A 16,931-nucleotide genomic window follows, 5' to 3' on the forward strand; every position below is an offset into this window, starting at 1 on the left:
AAAAATGCATGTGATCCACACAGATAACCCTAGGTCAGCACACATTCTCTGAAAGAGATGATAAGGACCACAACTCCTGGACACACAGCAAACAGCATGGTAGGGGGAGCATGGCATGGAGGGCTTACATCAACTGAGACTTCCCACGGATAAGTTTATTTCCTCGGCTCCTCTGCATGTGTGACTTTTAAAGGCCATACACATATGCTTCCTTGAAGATATTTAGCTAAGTCTTAACTTAAGAGAATAACCAGGGAATGTATAGATAAATGGCTCAGTTTTTCAGATGTCAACAAAACCCAAGGCTAAGACACACCGCTAAAGAACATAGAGAGCTCAGCCTCCATTCAGGGGCTCCTGAGTGTGACACTTGCTTTTCCAAACTGCTGGTGTCACACTTCATATTTGAGTTCTACTGGCCAGTCTTCCTTCTCACACACACACACACACACACACACACACACACACACACACATCTCCAAACCAGGGGTGAGTCCAATGTCTATGTCAGTATAACCTCATATTTATCATACACTCCTTGTTCTAACCAGCAAATTGCCCAAAGTTGGGCAGACCATAATATTAATAGTAATAGCTATGTCACCCAGGCTTGGTGGTACATGGCTATAATCTCAGGACTTGAAAGGTGGAGTCAGAAGGATCAGGAATTTAAAGCTGTCTTTAGCTATACACGATCCTGTCTCAAACAAGCAGTAAAACAAAACGGGCTGGGGTGATGGCTCAGTTAGCAAAACAAACACAAACACCTGAGTTTCAATGGCCAGGACTCATGGAAAAGCTGACTCAGCAGAACATATCTAGGATCTCGGTTTTGAGGGACAGAAGTAGAAGGACCCCTAAAGCTTCCTGGGTCAGGCAGTCTAGCTGAAATAAAACTCTAGGTTCAGCGAGAGGTCCTGTCTCAAAAAAGGATATGGAGAGTGAAGAGAAAGACAGTCACATACACCCACATATATATGCGTACACCACACACACACACACATACACACACCCCACAGCATCTCTCAAACAAAAAATAGCTATGCGACACACTGCCGTGTGTACTTTAGAATTAATCTCATTTTATATGTGTGTAGGTTGGCACACACTTGAGTTCAAGTATGATAAACATTAGATTTTTTTTTTACTTAGATTCTAAAATAAAGGTAGTCTTGCTCTATCTTGGATATTGGTCATTATTTGTAAGTTAACAGCTAGTCTTCTAGGATGGTTCAAAGAGTGATACAGGAAGTTATCCTCTGGCCTCCATATGTAAGTGCACATATGTGCATGTAAACGCACACACGTACACACACACACACACACACTCATACATACACACAATGGGGGGGAAGCACGTACAGAAAAATGAGAAATGAGAGTAAGACCGAAAGTACACACAGCAGCCTGAAAACACCACTATCCCATAAGTTCCTCCTTACTCCAACTCATCCCCTTTCACCTTTTCCCTCTTTCTTTTCTGTTACTGAAGACACTAGATGAGCCATGGTCCCACCTCCAGGTCACTGCACAGACTGTACTTCTCCCTGGAATTCTTCCCTGATAGCATCTCCTGGTGTATTAAGATACTTCTCAAAAGAAAGTCCTCCCTGGCTACCCACTGTAAACAGTGTCCTCTCTCATGCCAAGTCTGTCCAGTCTCCACAATTGTTTTCTGTTCTTTGCTGTATTGCCCATCAGCTCCCACGGTATGGATTTCTGTTTTTGTCTCTGCGTACTTGTGTCCCTTCAAAATGAGGTTTCCGCGAGACTGGACGTGGGCATGTTTTATCTTCTGCTCTAGGTTAGAGGAGAAGTCTGGCATAGTGCAGGAAATTGGCAGACATTTTGAGAGATGGTTTAACAGTTTGTGCAGCCAGGCCATCTCTGCGTTAGCACAGCCTGCATGTCTGCCCGAGGACACGGCTGGCAAGACTGCACAGGTCCTTCCTTTAACAGTGAAGTGAGGCAGGCAGCATTATTGGCTGTTTCCTAGATCAAGGCACATTTTCTTTTTCTTTTTTTAAATTTATTTATTTATTAAGGATTTCTGCCTCTTCCCCGCCACCGTCTCCCATTTCCCTCCCCGTCCCCCGATCAAGTCCTCCTCCCTCATCAGCTCGAAGAGCAATCAGGGTTCCCTGACCCTGAAGTCTTGGAAGTCCAAGAACCGCCCACCTCCATCCAGGTCTAGTAAGGTGAGCATCCAAACTGCCTAGGCTCCCCCAAAGCCAGTATGTGCAGTAGGATCAAAAACCCATTGATCAAGGCACATTTTCAGGGGCCTTTCCTTTTGTTCAGGTAATGCTTTTTGGAGAAAGCTGAGCATGCCCAGAGATGTTCATGTCCACCATTTTACTATTCCAAATATGCGCCCCATGACCTTGAGCTAAGCATGCCGTCAAAGGTCTCTACCTTTTCTTCTTGAATTATGACCTTGGACTGAGCATGCTCAGGAATGTACACACACCTAATGTGCCTGCCAGAACATGTGTAGGTTCCCAGGAGAAAAGCCCTCTTCACCTGCTGAAAATAATAAAAATTTCTCCATTTTTTAAAATGTCTTGACTGAGTTTGTTTTTGGCTCTGCACTCAGTATCTTCCACTGGATCCCACCATCCTTTCTGGAAAGGGAGAGCTCATGATGACTTGAACTCTGACCACTCAGCTGGAAGAGAACACAGTCAGCTTGTGCAGAATTCCCCCCAATGCCTAAGTTTACCATCAATCAAAAGTTCACTTGCGTGTGCAAAAATTCTACCTCACTAGTCTGGCTATTAAATTTTCTATCACATTTTAAAATGTGTTTTGTATACTCTTTGTATTTCTTTTGTGTATGTAGGTTTGCATGCGTCGAGGTCTATGTGTGGAGTTAAGGACACAAATTTTGGAAGCTGGTTCTCTCCTTCCACCATGTGAGGCCAGAGGAGACTAAACCCAGGTCATCTAACTTTACCCTCTGAGTCTTCTCTCAACCCTTCACATACAGTTTCAATTAGGGCTTCTTTCTTCACTTTAACTCGATAAACTTCTACATAATCCTAGGTAAGTAGGCATACAAAATGGGTATCTAAATGAAACATTTACTGACAAGAAACTTATTTTAAAACAATTCTTGAATACATATTTTAATTTTGTCACTTATGAACAATAAAGCAAGTGAACATTAATGAGATAGACATTCATGCTTATTTTTATATAAAGACTGACATCTTGACAGGGTGTTCGATATTGCAGGATGCAGAGTATCTATAATTCTCAGAGCTGATCAATATTTGGATTTTATAATCATCTATGTTGATAATGCTACTTCATAAAAATATGTGGTACAAAAATGGCAGAACTATATTTAAGGGCATCTTGGGAGTGGTTGAAGATTCTTTACTAAGTTCAAGTCTAGTTTCTTTAATAATCCTCTTCTATAAAACTCAAATTGGCCATTAAAATAGCCGTTTAAAAAATCAAATATGCTAACACAGCCCAGCTGAAAGATGTGCTACTTTGATAGCCACATGCTGAAGAGTGATATGTTAGGCACATATTAAACCATCATGTTTCTGAAAGAGCAAAACCTTTGTACTGTAAAACAACACATATATATATATAAACCAGGCGGTAGTGGCACAAGCCTTTAATCCCAGCACTCGGGAGGCAGAGGCAGGCAGATCTGTGAGTTCGAGGCCAGCCTGGTCTACAAGAGCTAGTTCCAGGACAGGAACCAAAAAGCTACGGAGAAACCCTGTCTCGAAAAATCAAAGAAAAAAAAACAACATATAATAAGCCAAGGAGTTTCAGGGAGGGTTTGTTGGTGTCCTGTGGGGTGACAGCAATTCACAATGCAGCAGGTGTTGTGTGGTGTGATGACGGTGTGCAATACAGCCTGTGCATATGGTGTTCACAGCATTGTAACGTGGGTGAGTGCTGGCACAAACCTTGTGCATTAGTTGAGTGTGTTGTCACATGACCATAGTTCAAGCATGTGTGAGGTAGAGGCAGGAGGATCAAGTGTTCAAGATCACACTCCTCAGCTAGATATCGAGTTTGGAGCCCAGTTTGGAATAACTGAGGCTAGGCATCAAACAGCAACAACCCCAAAACCTTTTAAAGGAGTCAAGGATATTGTTGGGGAATGTTAGTTTAATGATGCAAAGATGTGTTACAATCTTTAGCGTTGCATTTTTAAAACTCTGTGAAGCTGTGTGACTTTGCCTGTCTAAAACACCAGATTGGTCTCATAAAGAGCTGAATGGCCAATAGCTAGGCAAAAGAGACTGATAGGCAGGGCTGTCAGGCAGAGAGAATAAACTGGAAGAGAAATCCAGCCTCCAGCCACCCCAGCTAGCCATGGAGTAAGAAGAAGAGAAGGACATACAGAGTAAAGAAAGGTAAAAAGCCCAGAGTAAAGAAAAACAGGTTAATTTAATTTAGAAAAGCTGGCTAGAAACAAGTCAAGCTAAAGCTGGGCATTCATAAGTAAGAAGTTTCTATGTATTTATTTGGGAGCTGGGTGATAGGCCCCCAAAGAGTTAAAAAACAAAAACTAAAACTAAAAATAGGATATAGCTGAGTGGTGCTTGTTGCTTCCCTGGTGATCTCTGATAGCTGGGACCACAGGCTTACAACTCACAGTTTCAGAGCCTGGGTTTAAATCACTCTGGGCTACTGACAACATCTAAGCACTTGATACTGTATTGCTTGAAGAAAAGTGGGGAAAAAAAACTTTGCATCTTCCATATTGATGCATATATTTACTTTAAATAAATAAACAAACAAATAATTAATTTTGAAGCCATTTTCTATTTTATTGAACGAGGAGGGGAAAGTGTGTTGGACTATGGCTGGAAGTCAAGATACCAAGTTCCTTCTGTAAAATCGATGCCATGGTCTTAGGCCTGGAGAGCAAAGGAGCAAGAGGCATGTATTTCCTACTTTTCTAAGCAAGCAAGTGAATCCCTATATTTCTTTTCAACTTAATTTCTTTTAAATTAATTTTTAAGACAAGCTTTCACCGTGTAGCCCAGAACCAGTGTCCAGCTTTTATATGGTTGCCGGGGATCTGAACTCAGGTCCTTATTTGTGCAGCAAGCACTTTAGCAACTGCGCCCTCTCTCAAACCCTCACTTTTACAAGTGAAGCTCGCATGAACAACGCCAAGCCTCCATAGACCCTGGAGGCATGCAGAGGCTGCTCATACAGAGCAGGACCATGTCATTTCATAGCGACCCGTGAAAGTGAGCGCAATTTGCTCTTTAGATTCTAAAGGGGTTGGCAGTGTTGAAAGTTCAAGAGATTTACATTCCTTTGGAACATTTAGAGTAAGCTGGAGACGTTGCTGAGCCATAACTGATTTTCTCCTGGTATCATGTGTGGAGTCCATCTCTACAGTCCTACTGGATTGCATTCAGACTTTAAAGTTATAACTCAGCCATCTATTTTAAAAAGTAAAAGTTTAGCTGGAAGGAGACGGGTGATTACACTTGACATATCATTAGCTGATTTCACAACTGTTTTTCTTTCCCTTCCACTTCAAAAAAATCTTGAACTCTGAACTCTAATCAAGGAAAATCAAAATTTCCGTTGAGTATTTGGGTTGGCATTTACATCTTGGCAAATGAACCTAATGCTCTCTCTCTCTCTCTTTTAAATCAAGGAATTAAAGCATAAAGGCTGCTTTAGGAGATGCGCAGTTGCCTTTTTATTTTAGTGGCTCTTCCTCATTTCCTTCAGCACACCGAGTTGAGTAAGGACTATATGGTCTCCTAGCACGCCCTTCCCCATTTTAGACAGTTCTGGCTGGTGGCAGCTGTGAGGAAAAGGGAGCTATAGTTGGGTACCAGACAGGACACTCCTGGGGACTATGCTTTAACCACTTTCCCATCTGTTTCAACGTTATGGGCCAACAGGACCACCCAGCCAGTGCAGATGGCCTGGTGGGTACAACTCATAGGGGACTGTGCCCAGCAAAAAGTGCACTTGGGCTTGGGGGAGGGGATGGCTCGTTCAGTCAAGTGCTTGAAGTACAAGCAAGAGAACCCAAGTTCCATCTCCATTTCACCCATGTGAAAAGCTGGGCAAGGTAGTACATGCCTGCAACCTCAGCATCGAGGAGGTGGAGACAGGATCCGGGGCTTGCTGGCCAGCCAGGGTAGCTGAATTGGTGAGCTTCAGGATTAGTGAGAGATAATCACCTCTGGTCGCCACACACATGAGCACTTGCATTCAAACCTGCACACCACACACACACACACACACACACACACACACACACAGAGAGAGAGAGAGAGAGAGAGAGAGACTAAATAAAAATAACAAAACAAAGGACTCTCTTCCTGCAGTTCATAGATGTGTAACAAGATAACAGGAAGTGGAACTCTTACTTGGAGTAATGCCTTAGGGAATTTTTAATTTAGTTGCGCCCCTAGTCTGCTCTAAACTTGATCGAGCATTTGATGGCATATCAGAAACTGACCTGAAGGGCTAGGGACATGCTTGGGACCCTTCCCTTCCTGTGCCAAGCCATTCTGCAAATCTCACATTTTATTTCACTATTATTTGTAGGCGTGCTGGTCTGCCCAGCATGCTTCAGATGACTGGGGGATGGATGGCAGCCTACGGCAATTTTCTATTTTTGAATTAAGTTACCATTTGACATACAGAATGTAAAATTTCCATAATCATATCACCTGAGTGACAGTCTCACTTGTTTCCATTTGTCCATTTCCTCCTCTTTCTCTGCGGAATAATTGGCAGGCAGTCTGGAAGGGTCCTACTTGTTCTCCAGGTTGAGTTCTCAATGACAAGTACCCTGAAGTACATGTACAGCTTGCCCATGGAGACTTTCATGTTGCCTTGATATTAAGGCTGCCTGCACCATGGCTGCCCTGTTCCAGGAGTGATGTACCTTTAAGGTTTTCAATGGTGGAGTCTGGTATGGAATAGTATTTGTCACCCCCAGGATGAACATGAGTGCACAAAGAAGAAAATTGAAGCCCCTCCCCTCCTTTGCTGGGGGCATTGGAACAATCCAATCACCCTGGGACTTACCCTCACTGACCTACATGAAAAAAAAAATATGGGTGAAGGGGACCAACCTCCCAAGGGCAGCAGCCTTATTTCCAATACTGGCTCTAAGCCATTTTCAGTTGAGATCATGGGTAGATATTTAATAACTTCACATTTAATGCTCAGTGGGCAGATGGAGGTAGAGAGGAAGTGTGCTGTGGTGACAGTACAGTCAATAAGGCACCTACTGTGCACACACATGCACCGACTTCAGATTCCCCAGCCCCCACATAAAAGCTAGGCGCGCTCACATGTGTCTCAATGCTAAGGCAGGGGTGGGTGGAGAAAGATGAAACCCCCAGGGCTCACTGTCCAGACAGTCTAGCCAGCTGGTGAGCTCTGGGTTCAGGAAGAGACACTGTCAAACCCTAAGGTGGTGTATAACAAAGACAGCCAATGTCAACACCATGTCCCCCGCATGCACACACACATGCGCACACTCCTACTCTAACACACCACACACACACAGGGATGGGGCTGGGCTCAGCCTCTCTGTAGGTCTGAATCCTGCTCACTAACTCAACATTTGGGGAAAGGAAGTTAAAGTTTTAGCGCCTCAGCTTTCTCATCTATGCAATGGTCACAATGTCTCATTGGGCTGGCGTGAGGATTAAATGAGATGTCCCCGAGACTAGCCCATAATAACCAGGAGGCAGGTGTGTTAGCTGTGATGATTCTAACAAGTTGGCATCGGGATATATAATGTGCATGGTCTTTCCCCAAATGCTGGGGGTTTCTGGGAAGAAGAGCAATGCAAAGTCTGCGCAGTTACTGAGGAGGCAGAGGGGATTGATTCTGCTGCGCTTGTGGAGTGCTTCCAGCTTAAACACCTCGGCAATGCCGAGCCGAGCCTGCGCTGACCTCAGCAGCTGGCTTATCACCCTCTGCTCAAGCACAGGCAGTTCTGGGCCTTGGCGGCTTCTGTGGTTCTGGCTCAGCACTAGGAAGAGTGCTGAGTGACAGAGCAGACTCCCGCCACAATCTCTCTCCTCTGCTAAGTGTTTGATAATTCTGGTCTACCCTAGATAACCACCTTAATGATTTTTTTCTGTGTGAGCCTTCTAGAGAACCAGGAGGAGGATGTCACCTCCACACACCCAGCAATACCTACGAGGCTTGGCAGCAAGGCCCTGGGATTGGTTTTCTCCCAGGCATGATTTGTCTAGTAGAAGATGGTTCGCACTAATCTATACCAGTCCCGTGCAAAGAGGACCACACTAGAAAATTCCAAAGAGACTGGGAAAATGGATCCCAGTTTCAGGAGGAGATGTCCTTACAGGGAACAAACACTTGAATAGCAACGTCACGGTGCAGAATTACAAGCAGGACAGCAAATGGGGCTTCAGTGGGCACAGATCCCATGCATGATCTCAACCTAAGTTATACTATACTGTAGAACTCTTCCTAAAATGTTAACTTAAGGTTCAAGTTGTATTGGAACCAGGTAGTTGCTGGGGAAGAGGAAGCCTGGAAGTGACTCAGTCTGAAAATACATCGCCAGGACAAGAAGTTGATTCTGCAGAGATTACTGGGTTGCTTGGGACCCAGAGATAGATGGTGGCTAAGATAGGATTCGAATCTAGGTCACCTGACCTCTAGCTCCATGCCATTTCCCTCCATTTCCCATGTTGTATTGGGCAGCTAGCTCTAGCCAGTGTGAGCCTGAATTACTATTCATTCTCACTCGAACATTCCCAAAGGGCCTTGCTGTATACCAATATCCCTGGTCTGGTGACTCCCTCTGCATGGCTGTGCCTAGTGTTGAGTGGTCAACCATTCTCAATTCTTCTTCCCTGCACCTCTGCCCTCCTGTCTTAGATCACTGCCTGTCCCCAGTGCGAGTGTGATGGCTTCTTCCTGGGGGAGTAAGAATAAAAGCCAGTGATGCAGGAGCATGAAAATGAAGAACTAGGAAACAGCCTCTTTTTATTGCTACAATTGAGAAAAAAATTAGTTTCTACTGTGAGTTCCATTACAGTTTAGGGAATCCTTTTCATGGGATCCACAGACGATCTAAATTCTGTGGCAGCTTGGTCCTCACCTTTGCTCCCATTCCCTTGGCACTTAGTACAGCACGTGACACTCAGAAGTATCTGTCACTGCCGAATACAGAGCTGTTCATGTCCTGTCGCTGTTTCTTTTTCAAACTAAACGACTCTAGTTTTTCCTTTCAGCCCGTTTTCCATATGACACAAAACCCCTACTGACTCCATTTCCCGATGACCCCTTCTGAGGACACTCTATAAGTCCTGAACATTCTACTTAGCCAGTGACTCTGCAAACGCTATACTGGGCGACACTTGGAAAAGGCCAGGCAGCCTGACTCATGTCTCCTGGGAGCAGCGCCCCCCATTTCCCCAAGCATCCCTCAGGATCCCATGGGCTTTGTAGCTGTGATAGCTGGGTCACTTTCTTGGCTGCTCTTGAGCTTCTATCATGGTTGCCTTTTCTGTTTTCTCTTTGTCGTTCTTCTTCCCTTTTCCCTTTTCCTCTCTGTCTTCTTTTCATTCTCTCTATTTCTCTTTCTTCCAGTCCCAAATTCATAAACCTTCTGCCTCAACTCTCCCAAAGCCTGGGATCACAGGCATGCGCTGCCATGATTCACCATGAAGGTTTAATTTATATGCACGTATATATGTATACACACATATTTAGAGTGTTGAGGATGGAACCCAAGGCTTCATGCCTAGTGCTCTGCAATTGAGTCACACTCAAGTCCCTACCATGTGTTTTTAGGAAGGAAGACTCTCAAGTGACTTACAGTCTCTCAGAGGCAAATAAGGGCATTATATACAAAGCAGCAGCAGCAGCTACTCCCCATGCCGCACAAGTGAATGTTCAAGGAAGTAACTGATTTGATGCATTGTACTTCAAACCTATTCCTACTGTATTTAAGAGGACAGAGGGTTTCAAAGCAATGTGGATGCCAGGAGCCTCTCTATGATGGCACATCACTAACACACACCATCTCAATGAGGGGTGGAGGAGGGGGGTGATTAGATTTTTTTTTTCAGTTGGATGTTCCTACATTAAAACATTTTTCTTGAAGGTTGGCTATAAGGACAAATTTTAATTTTCTTTGTTGACATTTGGTTAATTATAGCCAAAATGGCTGCCTCTTGCTCACAGAATTTTCTCTAATGGCCCTAACATGGAGGGAAAGGATCTGGCATCCTCAAGGACTGTCTCTTTGTGGTCCATGTAGGTTTCTCACCCCCTCTGTCTCCCTGCTCCTACATGACTGTGACAGAAGAACTATTTTTCAGGTCCCCCTTTACCCAAACCATCATGTAGCACATGGAGCAGGTTATGTCAAACAACACGTTAGGTCTTATACTGAACATGGATCAGGGAATGAATATGGTTTCTGCTCAGAAGGTGTTGGCCTAGAAGCAACCCTTGAACAATTGTGTATGATCCAGAAAAACTATGGACAGACAGAATATGAGCTTAGGAGATCTTCCACTTGAGTCTTCTGTTCTATGCAAGGAAAGTAATCATTCTTTTAGGTCACCAAGAGATAGTGGAGAGACAAATGTCTCAGTGCCATTGTCTGGGGATGCAGTTCTACCAGCCAGCTGGGACTGTTAATTCACTTCTCACCTGGGGTGGGTCAAGAAGAATGGCTCCTCATAGAAGAGAAAGTTGGGAAGTACACTTGAACACATTGGCACAGGAGAGCACTTCCTAAATATAACCCCAGTAGCACAGACACTGAGAGAAACAATTAATAAATGGGACCTCCTGAAACTGAAAAGCTTCTGTAAAGCAAAGAACATGATCAACAAGACAAAACGACCGCCTACAGAATGGGAAAAGATCTTCACCAACTCCACATCAGACAGAGGGCTGATCTCCAAAATATACAAAGAACTCAAGAAATCGATCATCAAAAAAAAAAAACAAATAATCCAATAAAAATAATGGAGCACAGACCTAAACAGAGAACTCTCAACAGAGGAATCTAAAATGACTGAAAGATACTTAAGGAAATGTTCAACATCCTTAGTCATCAGAGAAACACAAATCAAAACAACTGTGAGATTCCATCTTACACCTGTAAGAATGGCCAAGTTAAAAAAAAAAAAACCAAAAACAAAACTGATGACAATTTATGATGGAGAGGATGTGGGGTAAAGGGAACACTCCTGCATTGCTGGTGGGAGTGCAAGCTGGTACAGCCCCTTTGGATAACAGTATGGTGATTTCTCAGAAAATTAGGAAACAACCTTCCTCAAGACCCAGCAATATCACTTTTGGGTATATACCCAAAGGATGCTCAGTTGTATCACAAGGATATGTGCTCAGCTATGTTCATAGCAGCATTTCTTGTCATAGCCAGAACCTGTGAACAACATAAATGCCCCTTGACCAAAGAATGGATAAGGAAAATGTAGTACATTTACACAGTGGAGTACTGCATTGCAGAAAAAAATATGACATTTTGAAATCTGCAGGCAAATGGATGGATCTAGAAAACAACATATTGAGTGTAGTAACCCAGACCCAGAAAGACAAATATAATATACACTCACTCATAAGTGGCTTTTAGACATAAAGCAAAGAAAACCAGCCTATAAATCACAATCCCAGAGAACCTAGACAACAATGAGGACCCTAAGGGAGACATACATGGATCTAATCTACATGGGAAGTAGAAAAAGACAAGATCTCCTGAGTAAATTGGGAGCATGGGGACCATGGGAGAGGGTAGAAGGGGAGGGGAGAGAAAGGGAGGGGAGCAGAGAAAAATGTAAAGTTCAATAAAATTAATTTAAAAATATAGAAGAATAAGAAGGAGGAGAAGGAGGAGAAGGAGAAGAAGAAGAAGAAGAAGAAGAAGAAGAAGAAGAAGAAGAAGAAGAAGAAGAAGGGTTCTTTGCTCTAGACTGAACACTTGCATCTTCTTCAAATTCCTGTTGGAATTCTAACCCCCAATGATATTAGGAGGTAGGGCCTTTGGGAGATGGGCCATGGCAGTGGACAACTTATGAGATTAATGCCCTCATAGAAGAGACTCTGGGGAAAGCTCTTATCAGTTCTGCCATGCGAGGACACAGCTGACCATCTGTAAACCAGGAAGCTGTCTTCATAGACTCTGAGGTACCTTCACCTTGAACCCCTCCCTTCAGAACAAGAACAATGATTTAGCTGTTTCTTAGCTTCCCAGTCTATGACATTCCTTCTGCTGCAGTAGGAAGCATGGGCTAAGATACTCTTTAACATGAATGGAACAGGAGACAAGGATACTTGGGTTTGCTCCATGTCCCGAAGACCTAAGATTCTGGGACTGTGTTGACAAAGGAACCCTTTTCATTTTCTCTTGTTTTCAGGAGCGCACTCACGTTAACCAAGCCTTTTCCATCCATGGAATTGTTTTTGGCATCTCTTTGTGCTGGTCCACTGAACACATACCATGGAGGCCTTTGCTGTGAACAGTTAGGTAGGAATTTGTGGTGCTTTGGGGAGAGGTTGGTCAAAGGAACAGCAGGTCCTCAGTGAGACAGGAAGACTCATGGTGGCAAACGGTAGGAACAGAACATCGTTTGGGGGTCACATTTCTGTCAACCTTCTGGAGGGTGGCTCCTTTATCTCTGGAAAACACCAAACACTTGTGGTTTCAGAGGCTGCACATCTGTGGTGAAGAGGAAGGGCAACACAAACGTGGGAAGCCAGGCAGCTTCCCTGGTGATTGCAGAGTCACCCAAGGGACTCACAATCACTGCCTCAAGGAGCAGAAAGGGAAGGTGGAAAACAAGAGATAAATGGAGGTGCAGGAGTTGAGGTGAGGCGGGATGGGGGGGGGGATTCTAGGCTTTGTGGAGACAGCTAAGTGTTTCTATGTTGGCAAGGTCAAATCTACAGTTCCTCTCAGCAACCCAATGCCCCACCTTTGGAAATTCTACTTCTAGTTAAGGTGTCATTTTATCATTGATTTTTATAGTGTTAGGGGTGGAACCCAGGTCCTGACAAACGCTTGGCAAGGACTTTACTACTGATATCTGTCTCTTGGTCTGTGCCGTTCCCGCAAGTGTGAGGTACACACCAATATGTGTGTGCATGTGCACTTGGATGTGTGGGTGTATAGGTACACATGTGTGCATGTATGTGCAGGTCAGAGGACAGCCTCAGGTGTTAGTTGCCAGGCAGTGTCAGCCTTTCGTTAGAGACAGGGTTTCTCATTGGCCGGAAGCTTCACCAAGTAGGCTAGGTTAATAGGTCAGTTAGCTTTCCAGGGAGCTGGCTGTCTCTGCGCTCCCCCACCCCATCTTTCCATCCCTGGGATCTTAAATGTGTGCCATTACACCAAGCTGTCTTTTATGTGGGTTCTAAAGACCAAACTCAGGTTCTCCTCCTTGCAATGCACGTTACTGACTGAGTTCTCCTAAGCCCTGTGTTATTCCTTATAATGTGGGAACAGAGAAAGGGTTGTCTCGTAGGCTTAGACTCCCACCCAGTTGAGTGACACGGCATCAGGCCCTTCTACACTCACGCTGCCTCTAGTGAAGTACCGGGTGACATTCATTAGCCTGTGTGAGTGAGAACCCCGAGGCCCTCGGAGCATCGGAGCTCATAAATTATGATTTATAGTGGAGATTAATAAAATTGAAATTTATAAAAGGACTTAAAATTAAAATTTAAAAAGCCCTTCAATGTGTAATTCCATTTCCAGCTAAAGGATGGGAGAGCAGTCAGCACCACGTGCTTTCAGAAGCATTTATCAGGAGGCAAATGACTTCATCATAACTGTCACAATACGGGGTGAGTGAGCCACTAATCTCTCCATCCCTAACTGTTTCTCGTTTAAGCATATTCTTGCATTTCCCCCTCTATGCCTAGCTCGTCATAAAAGGGAGAAACACTTCTTCTGTGATAATGAAATGATTTACGCTCCTTTGTATTCATGATTGGTATCCACACGCTTTTCTGTTCATCCTTCCTGTCAAGTCAGAAAATCAAACTCTGAAAAAGGGGACTTGGAGAGGATGCTACATTACATACTTGCTGCTAAAACCACCCACTACAGGTAGGCTCCTAACTTTGAAGCTTCGGTGAATGGTACTGAGTACAGGCTGTTATTAAGCCCCCTCAACGATAGAGGTGTTCACAAAACACTCTGCTGGCTCTAACTTGTTACTTTTTGTGTTGTCCACACACAGAGACCAGACATCCAACACAGGTCACATCAGCATCAATATACCCAGCAAATGCTCTTTTGAGTTTTAGTGAAGATTTGAATTGGGCATGGGGAAGTTAACAGAGGTGCTAAGATGGGACATAAGTTTCCCTCTTCTCAGTGCCTGGGGGACATGAGGACACATCTGGAGATGTGTTTGGCTGCTACCAACTGAAGGGTACGCCTGGCAAGGCATGGGCAGAGGTTAGGGAGGTTGCTGAACATTTTAGAGTACAGCAAACAGCCTCTCTCCCCTCCCAGCAATGAACTGGGTGTTCTCAAGTGTCAACAAGACCAAAACTGAGAAACTCCAGGTTAGGAGGAAGTGGCTGCTACGTGGAAAGGCGAGCTGGTGAAACAGCTGTAGAGAATTCTACCCGGGTACAAATCGTGTGGTTCGAATAGTTCAGAGTCTCGTGGGATTAATCAATGTAGGGGGAGATTAAGGAGAGGAACCAGTCTGGAGATCATTTGAGGCTTGGAACACCGTTCGCCACATGATTTCAGTTATATTTTGGACCTCTGCCTTATTTCATCCTGAGATTAACCAACCCGGTTTGCCTCCGTGTTTCCGAAGGAAGGTAACAGCTGGAGTGCATTATCCGAGAATTCTAATTCTCCAGGAAACATTCTCACTTGGCCAGCCTAACTATCGACCTTTGACATACTTCCCTGGCATAACCAGCGGGCTTTATTTGTAATATAAACTTCTGGCTGGTTAGTTCCTGGCTCGGACTTTAGAAACTGCCACATTTTTGAGGGTTGTACTTTCCCAACGTTAATGTGAAAGTTTGAAATGCTTTATTTCCGCCACCCACCCCAGAAAAAAAAAAAGTCCACATGTCAAGGGTCAAGGCTATGAAAGTATTCTTAACAGCAAGCATGACTAAATATAGAATGGAAGAAAATCCTGGAATCGCACTGTGGAGCCAACAACAACAAGAGCCATCGATGCCTCTGTCCCGAGACCCTCCTCCCTAACAATTCTGAAACGTGCCATAAAGAGAGTCAATATACAGCTCGAGCTAAATTTGATTTCTGGCAGCCAAAAGGTTTTCCCAGATCGTCACTTCAGTTAACGAACGGGGTTCTACACCCTGACAGTTAAAGATTCTGTAAACGGCGAGGCGATACACACACTTGGGAAACTTGTCAAAGCACTGGTTTCAAATAGCACAGTTCTTGGATGGAAAGAAATGAGAAGATGACTAAACGTGCGTTGAGATCCTGTCCGCTTAGAGTCGTTTGGGCTTATGAGTTAGCGAGTGAGGACCGCCACACCCGTCCATGTGTGTTTGGAGGAAGTGAAGTTCATCTTGTGTCCTTTCTTCCCTGGGGGACTCAGAGTAGTGTCAAATGAGGCCAGGGTCATGGGCTGACTCCTCTCAGACTGCCCTCTTTGTCTTCCATCCTTCCCTTCTTCCCTCCTTCCCTTCCTCCCTCCCCCATGTCTTCCTTTCATTTTTTTTCTTTCTTTTTTGACTAATTGTGTGTGTGTGTGTTGGTCTGTCTGTCACATCTGTGCAGGTGTCTGGAGAAGTCAGAAAAGGGTATGGTGTCAGATTCCCCACAGCTGACTTTATAGGAGGTCATGAACTACCTAAAATGTATGCTGGGAATCAACTTAAGTCTCTGTAAAAGCACCAAGCACTGTTGGCAGCTGAGCCACCTCTCCAGCCCTCTCTCCTTTTATTTGAGAATATGACCTGTGCTGTGGTGGGAATGGGCAAGAATGTGGGCTCTTCCTTCACTTCCATGAGAGGTATTGATTTCATATTCAAAACATAGGAATCCATGAATTTAATCCGATACCATGTAAGTCATCACTTTTGTTGTATTCGAAGAAATGCATGAGCTTGTGTTAAAATTGGATTTCTGCATCTTGTCCACTTGTTGGCTTGGAAGTATTTTCCTTTGCCAACATACATGATGTGAGTCCAGAACAGCAGCAGACCCATCTTTGATTCTTCACACTCTCCCTGGGGGATTCTAAAACGACTGGGGGTGAGAGAGAGGATGACCTAGGTCATGATGAGGCAAGGATGCTGAGGAGGGGAGGGATCTGGTTGCTACCTCAAGAGAACAGCGGTGTCTTACTCATCTGGATCCTTTACCAGACAATTGTGATGGATGCTCTTCACCATTAGCTTGGTTGGGTGGAGAGAGAGGAGATGTAGTGCGACAGCACACGTCCTTGGCGTTTCCAGAGACCAATAACAAAGACGGGAACATTGTCCCTGGAAGAGGGTGGCACTGCCTTGGAGGACGGAGGACTCAAGAAGCATGCCCCCTTACACTCCCTGTTTCCTGGCCACTGTGAAGAGACAAGTTCTGCTCTCAAACCCTCCGTCATGATGTTCGGCTTCACCTGTGCTTCAGAAACAATGAAGCCAGCCAACTACGCACTGATATCTCTGAAGGCACGAGCGTGAAGAAACCTTTCCTCTTTTGAAATGGTTTCTCGCAGACATTCGTCACAGCACGAAGAATCTGACCACCACACCAACCTACTGCATCGTCCTCAATCTTTGTCAGTGCCTTTTATAGTTTTCTCCTGTAGGCGTTCTCCATAGACCAAGGTAGCTGAGCGTGCCAGTAGGTGCACAGCTGCTCAAAGGCCAGGTCAGGATCAATCATCTACTCCATGATAAAGAAAGGAAGCAAGGTGGGAGGATCCCAAGAGACTCCTGAG

At 44.5% G+C, this 16,931-nt stretch overlaps 1 protein-coding gene across 3 annotated transcripts in view; it reads right to left on the minus strand.

Moving 5' to 3' along the window:
- Frmd4a (FERM domain containing 4A) overlaps positions 1–16,931 on the minus strand; it is a 582,923-nt gene that overhangs the window by 228,191 nt on the left and 337,801 nt on the right. The window lies entirely within an intron of this gene.

This window comes from Microtus oregoni, unplaced genomic scaffold (assembly GCF_018167655.1).
Source record: "Microtus oregoni isolate MIOR12 unplaced genomic scaffold, Mior012 000035F_ref0000213, whole genome shotgun sequence".
In the NCBI taxonomy this organism is placed as follows: Eukaryota; Metazoa; Chordata; class Mammalia; order Rodentia; family Cricetidae; genus Microtus; species Microtus oregoni.